Here is a 7095-nt window from a genome sequence, read left to right on the forward strand (position 1 = left end):
AAAAAAAAAAAAAAAAAAAGAAATGCCATACCTGGTTGCCAGGATGTAGCACCTGCTAGTATTTTTACTGCCATCCTAAAGATTTCTCCCATCTTTTTTTAAAAGGAAATTCCTATCTCTGCAGTCACCATCTTCTGGATGCTTGGGTAAGATCTTCCAGAAGGAGGGTTGCACATGGTGAAAGTGTTTGAATTTGCCATGTTTGAAAACATTGCCCCCCAAATACTGATTGACCCTAAGATCTATAGATATTCCTGTGAATATATGTGTAACTAAAGTCTACAGATGCAGGAGCTGGTTCAACAGCTCCTGAAATTGGTCTCTGACAATCCATACTTACTAGCTTCTTCTCTTCTTTATTTTAAAGGTCTGGCATAAAAAATATCAGTTAATTGAAGGGATTTGTTCACTTGGATTCTGGCTAGAGTTAGAGAAGGCTTGGGCTGGGGATTTAGCTCAGTGGTTCCGCCACCTGCCTTGCAAGCACAAGGACCAGAGTTCGATCCCCAGTACCAAAAATAAATAAAGAAAGAGTTAGAGAAGGCTCTGATCTCAGTGCTACTGACCTCAGGAAATGATGTTAGGCCACCAATAAAATAGCAATAACAAAGGCCAGGGATTTATCTCAGTGGTGCTGCTGCCTGCCTTGCAAGTGCAAGGTCCTGAGTTTGATTCCTGGTACCAAGAAAAAAAGAAAGAAAGAAAAAGAAAAAAATAGTAATAACATTATTAAGAACTATTGTCACAAAAGTAATTTTCTATGCAGGGATGTAAAGCTATAAGATATGTGCATATTTATAGTGAGTTGCATTTTATATAAATCTGATTTTTTTGTGTAATAGTGTGAACTGTGAGGTGTCAAGTTTTAGTAAGAGGTGAATACAGAATATCATATTGGAGCAACATCTGCTATATGTCTTGACCTTAGAAATGGTGTACAATCAGTTTTTTAATCCTGTGGTTTAGCAAGGATTTCTCAGTTTGAAGAAGTTTGATGAAGGACTGGGTGTATTTGCATAAGGATCTTAAAAGCCTTCTGAAAGGCTCTTCCTACTAAATGTTAAAATTAGGAAAGCCTACCCCAGTAAACTGTGGTGGTCTTGACCAAGATGCAATAAAAGGACACTAAAGTCCCCAGTGGAAAATTCACCACGAGAGAAAGTAGAGCCTGGCAGTGACCTGAATTCCACACAGCAAGCCAACTCGGGGCAACAGAGCTCCGTGTTACACTGTGAGTCTGAGTTCAGAGGCTTTACCAGTAAGATGCCGGAAGCCAGCCATCTTGCATGCTGCGTGAAGATATTCCACGATGCTGTAAGGGTCTCCGAAAGTGTTAAGCAAGGCAACAGTTTGGTTTTTGCATTACAGGATTCATTTTGGTGACTTGTGTGGAGTATTATATTTCAGAGGGACAAGAATGGAAACTGGGTGGCTAGTGTCATGGTCCGGAGAAGGGGAAAAGAGATAGGTAAGTCAGTGAAGAAGAAAAAGACTCAGGAAGTGGAGTTGTCATAACTTGGCAATTGATTGGCTTAGGGGGAGCAGCAGTTAATTTGTTTGCTATTTGTGCTGTTTATTTCTATTATGAATAGCAAGGATTAGACTAAGTGGCCAATTATTCCTTCCTGATTCCATTTGTTTCAGCTGTTGGTCTCGAAAAAGAAGATGATGATAGAGCTTTGATTAGCTTCACTTAATGTCATAATAACTGCTTATCATTCCCAGTTTATTGAGTGGAGTCACTGTTTTAATTTGCATAAGTGGTTTTTGGATATGCAAAGATCCAATTATATTAAAAGCCCGATACCAATTGGTATAAGAGAACAATAATCTAGATATGGCCCTGACACTAAAGAGAACAAATGTATGACTCTAGGGTGTGCCAAGATTTCCATTGAGTTAATTCTGGCTACCAAAGAATTATAGCAGGAGAACATAAGGAAAGAAAGAAGAAATAGAAATGGTCTTAGCCAAGTGGTACTTCTGGACTTTATAAGAATGGGGTGGTATTTCTTTTTTTTTTTTTTAACAAAAATGTTTAAAATTAGAAAACTCAACATTTTAAAATTGGTAAAACAGCAATGACCACCACCACCTACAACAATAAAGTGGCATGTATGTGTTTATGGTAAACATGGACAAGTAACCTCCTCCATAACCTCCGACTCGCCCCAACTCTGGGAGGTGAGCACTGTTTGGTGGGGATTCTTCTGGTCAGAGCTGTCCTTGAGAGACCGCTCCTTGTACAGAATCTGTGACAGTAGGTGTTTCGTCAGAGTAACCCTGGACCTATTTCGCTATCTGACGAAGTCTACTTGCAGATTCTGTTCACAGCTTCCTAGTTGGCTGAACACTAGGATTGCTTCCGGCAAGACATAGGGTCACGCCAAGGCAGCAGACAGTGGGACAGAATGCCAGGGGAAAACAGGCAAGTCAAGGTGAGGTACAGGGCCAGACGGGACCAGGGCACAGGCTCCATAACAAAGGTCTGGAAACCCACCTCCTCTGCTTTCACTTTCTTGCTGTAACGTGAATCAATCTAACCCCTTGCTATGGAGCACGTCCCACCCAGTCTTTTCCTTAAATATTCTCCCAGAGGTCACCAGGGGACCAGTTGGTCACATAGAAATATAAATAAAAACATACATCTGGCTCTGACCTTCCTGAAGCTCTGATCTTTCGTACTCCGTTACTGTCTGGTTACGTCCCATTTGTATGTCAAACTCAGCATTTCTAACACCAGTCTGGTCATCTTCCCCCTCATACTGCTTACCATGAGCTAAAGAGAACTTTCTCGATCTGTCCCTTTCTACCTTTCCATCCTCGTCTCTGTCCTCTCTCCTCCCAACACCCTCTTTCCAAGTGTGCCTGCATCTCTGCGGCTGCTGGAATATGTCATGCTACTAGGCATCTCTGTGCTATTGAAAACCATGTTCTCTGCACCCTTCGAAAATACCCTTCTCCTCCGACCTTTTCCTTTGCTCTTCTCCGACCCCTCCAGAGAGCCCTTCTTCAACCTGTGACATTTCCTTGAGCATCACTGTGACAGTTAAACTGGATTGTCAGCCTGATTGGCTCAGAAGCTACCTGGGGGATTGGTGGCGCACACTTCTGGATGTGTCTGGGAGGTCATGGGAGGTGACCTGGTCCCTGCTGTACAACTGTGCTCTTGGATTCGTTTGTTTGTTTGGTATGGTATGGACAGCATCGGAGATTAAACCCAGGGCTCTCTCTACCACTCAGCTATGTCCCCAGCCATTTAAAACATTTAATTTTAAAAGTATTTATTTTATTATTTTCACTTTTTAGTTTTTACTTGAGTTGCCTAGTCTGGCCTCAAATTCATGATCCTATAGCCTCAGCCACCCACATAGCTGGGTTTACAGGTGTGCGCCACTGTGCCCAGGCCTGTCCTTGTTTTTTGATGATGGGGAAGTGTCTTAGTGACTTTCCTCATTGCTAAGACAAAATGCTCGACACCCAAAGTTAAAGGAGAAGAGGTTTGTTTAGATCACACTTTGTAGAGGTTTCAGTTCATGGGTGGCTGACTCCAAGGCAGGGTGGCATGGCAGGGTGGTGTCACAAGCAAAACAAGGAAGTAGCAAGTGACAAACCTCAGGGCATGACCCTAGCTCTTTCTGTCTGCTTACTCTGAGGGCAAGTAGCACTCACACCCTTCCTCTTAGCATCACATGTAAATAACCCTAGCATCACACCCTTGATTTGAGCAGCACACACCCTAGATCTGTCACCTCTGAAAAGCCCCACCTATAACTTCATGAGGCTTTGCGGGGACATCTAGACACAAGCCATAAATTGAAGCCATCTCAAATTTGTATTGCAGACCCCCACTTTCCCCCTTGCCTTCAGACTCATATCTTTCTTTCACAACACTGCCACTCGAGAGCTGAGCAAGTGATTACACGTCACAGGCTGAACGCTCTTGGTTCCTTGACCCGCTTGCCTGGTCTCCATAAGGACACCACAGTGTACCTGTCTGCTCAGAGCATGCACTTTAAGATAGGCTTTCCTTTCTCTTTTGCTCCCACTACACATCAGATCTAATGAAACATCTTACAAATGGCATTGGCGTCTAACTGGAATCTGCCATTTCCCATCTCTGACAATCCACATGATGTCCTCTTGCTGGACTCCTTTGGTGTCTTCTCTTGTGTGTGTCCACTGTTGCTCCTTTACAGACGATTCTTCCATAGGAAGGCAGAGGTCCTAATCCTGGCGAAGAAGACCTGAGGGACCTGGCTTTGTCAGTCTTTCTGGACTTCCTTGTTGATTCCTGTGTTGGCTCTACTCTGCCTTGACAGGCCTCCTCCTTGCTGGTTCCTGAAGACACCAGATGGCCCCTGCTGTTCTCCATGGCCGGAAGCTCTTCCAGAACTTTCTGTAGCTCATTGTGTTACTTCCTTCCAGTCCCTGCTCAGTAGTCACTTCTAAAAAGTGGGCTTCTTCTACCACTATCTAAAAAGTCCTTCCATGACACCATTCTCCTACGCTGTCTTGTTTTCCTTCACCACATACTACTTTTTATTTTAATATATCTACGGATCCTCTTTTTTTACTAGCATATAAGCTCCCTGGGGATCAGATCTTTGTTTATCATGTTCTTTGCAGCAATCCCAGCATTCGGAAAAGGTCCTAGAAGATCGTGTTTGATAAATATTTGACTAATAAATGAATTATTTACTTGAGTTCACGCTTGTGTACAGTCACCAGGCCCTTTAGAGTCTTCCTCATGTTTATTCAATTAGCATTTATTGAGAGCAAGCTTCCTTATGGTGTGTTTATTATTGAGCTACTTACTTCCCACAAGTGCCGTATCAAGTGAGGTAATTAATGCAGCTTGGACTTTATAAACTCTAAAGTACTACACAAATGTCATTTGCCTTCCAGTCCCACTGCAGGGGCACTAATTAATGTTCCTTCTATTTCCAACTCATACAGAGGCCTCTAACTAATCTTCCTGCTTCCAAACTCTCCCCAGATAATATATTCTGCACCCTGATGCCCACTTAATCTTCTTAAGGCACTGCCATAATTATGATCAAAAATTGTGACTGCCTTCCAATTCCTGACCAAATTGTACACAAACTCCTTGGCTTGTATCCATGGCCCTCCCCAGCCTGGCTCAAGACTCCATGCTTGCTCTCACTCATTTGCCTTCACCAAATCTCTTCATTTTCAAATAAATCTAACCCACTGATCAGCACCTAGCTCAACTGCCATCGCCTCTTCTCTTGTCCTCATGCTGTTCCTCTAATAGATGCTTCCTTCCTTTAAAAAGATGAAATCAGACCTATCAGCTCAGAGAAAATGTGTGGCCATTTCTTGGTTTTGCTAGCTGATCTTTTCCTACTTTCTGCTTTTACAGCATTTTGTTTTTTCTGTTGAGGGAGTGGTCTTATCTCCATCCATCCTTTCTTTAGAAGATGAAGGAATAAAAAAGATGGAAGTGACACCACTAGCATCTGTCTCTTCTGTCACATTCTGCCTTGGAAGGCAAGGGCAGCCTGGTGTCTGTTTGTCCAGGCATCATGGTTGGTTGCCTCTCTATCAGATGAGATCGGGCATGTTCAGGGTGGTATGGGCATAGACAGTTGTTTCTCCATCAGAACGGCCATGGGGTTTTGCTCTGGGACCTGCCTGCCGAAGCACACATGTATTCATAACTGGCATATCTGTATAGTGGGTTACAAGGACAGGCTTTAATTTTTCCTGGTATGAGGACTGAGTTTTTTGCTGAGGGCTGGAGGAAAGTGGTAGGAGGCCTCCATTTACCACAGGATAAGTCACATTCTTTAGTCCTGTCTTTCACAATTACAGGGCTGATGTTTTGACCTCCATGATTCTGACTTAATTTCTTAATTAGTTTTGACCTCTGAAGAGATGGAAGAGTTATCATTTTCCCTTAAACTCAAACATCACCCGTAGGACTCTTTTTATGAACTTCTCTGTAACACAGATTTTCATAATCTCTTATTTGTATTTGCAGTCCAATATCATAAATATACAGAAAGAAGAGGCAAACTTACAAGTTGTCCTCCATTCTATATCTCTTTAGATTTTATTCTCGCTGTTTTCTCTGCCCTGAACACTGTCTTTCCACAACTACCTGCCTCATTTCCTTCCAGTCTCTGCTTAGTAGTCACGTCTGAGAAGTTCTATTTGTATAGGGATTGTTATAGGGTAAAAAAATTGATATTAAGAAATTAAAGAATAAATATATATGACAGGAAATGGGATATTTCCTGCTTCTTGGAACTTCACCTGAAGCCCGGAGCTGATTATGAAGTACACGAAGTTATCTACAGCTACGACTTGAGTATGGATAGTGTCACAAAAGGTCCATGAAGTAAAGGCTTGTTCTTGGGAGTGGAACCTTTGGCAGATGGGCCTTGGGACTCCTTACATCATCAGGAATATGTCCTTGAGGAGATCAGGGGACACTTGGACTCTCTCTCTTCTCTTTCATTCCTGGCTTGTGAGGTGACTGATTTTCCTCTGGTATTTTCTCTCTATCATTGTCACCTAGAATCCTCGCCAAAGGCCCAATGCAACATCCCCGCCCCATTTTAGATTGGAATCTCTAGAACTGTGAGGAAAAGGGAAATGAACCTTTTCCTCTTTATAAGTTAATCACCTCAGGCATTTTATGATAGCAACATGAAGTGATTGACATAGATACATTATCAAGATTGACACTAGTCACATTTTTATAGGATTTACTGAGACATGACCAAATTGAATCTTCAAACCATCTTCAAGTATATGAGGATAGTTTGAGAAGGTCCTCTAGAGGGGGCTGATAAGATTACTGTGGTATTTCCGAGGTCCTGACTCCGGGGAGAAGGTAGTTTGTCTCCTTACTCCATGCTAGGCAAACCTGGAAGGATGATGTCCACCATCAGGAGACATTGGGACTGGGGCCTTCCTCTTGTCTGGAGAGCTCTGAGGCTGTGAGGGTGGCTGAAGAAGCCTGAGATGGCCCATGAGGGCCTCAGGTAGCAGAGGGCCCAGCCAGGACTTCCAGAATTTGACAGAGCAAGGTAGACTTGAACTTGTAGTCCTCCTACATCAACC

Source organism: Fukomys damarensis, unplaced genomic scaffold (genome assembly GCF_012274545.1).
Source record: "Fukomys damarensis isolate Sample0158 unplaced genomic scaffold, DMR_v1.0_HiC HiC_scaffold_35, whole genome shotgun sequence".
Classification (NCBI taxonomy): domain Eukaryota; kingdom Metazoa; phylum Chordata; class Mammalia; order Rodentia; family Bathyergidae; genus Fukomys; species Fukomys damarensis.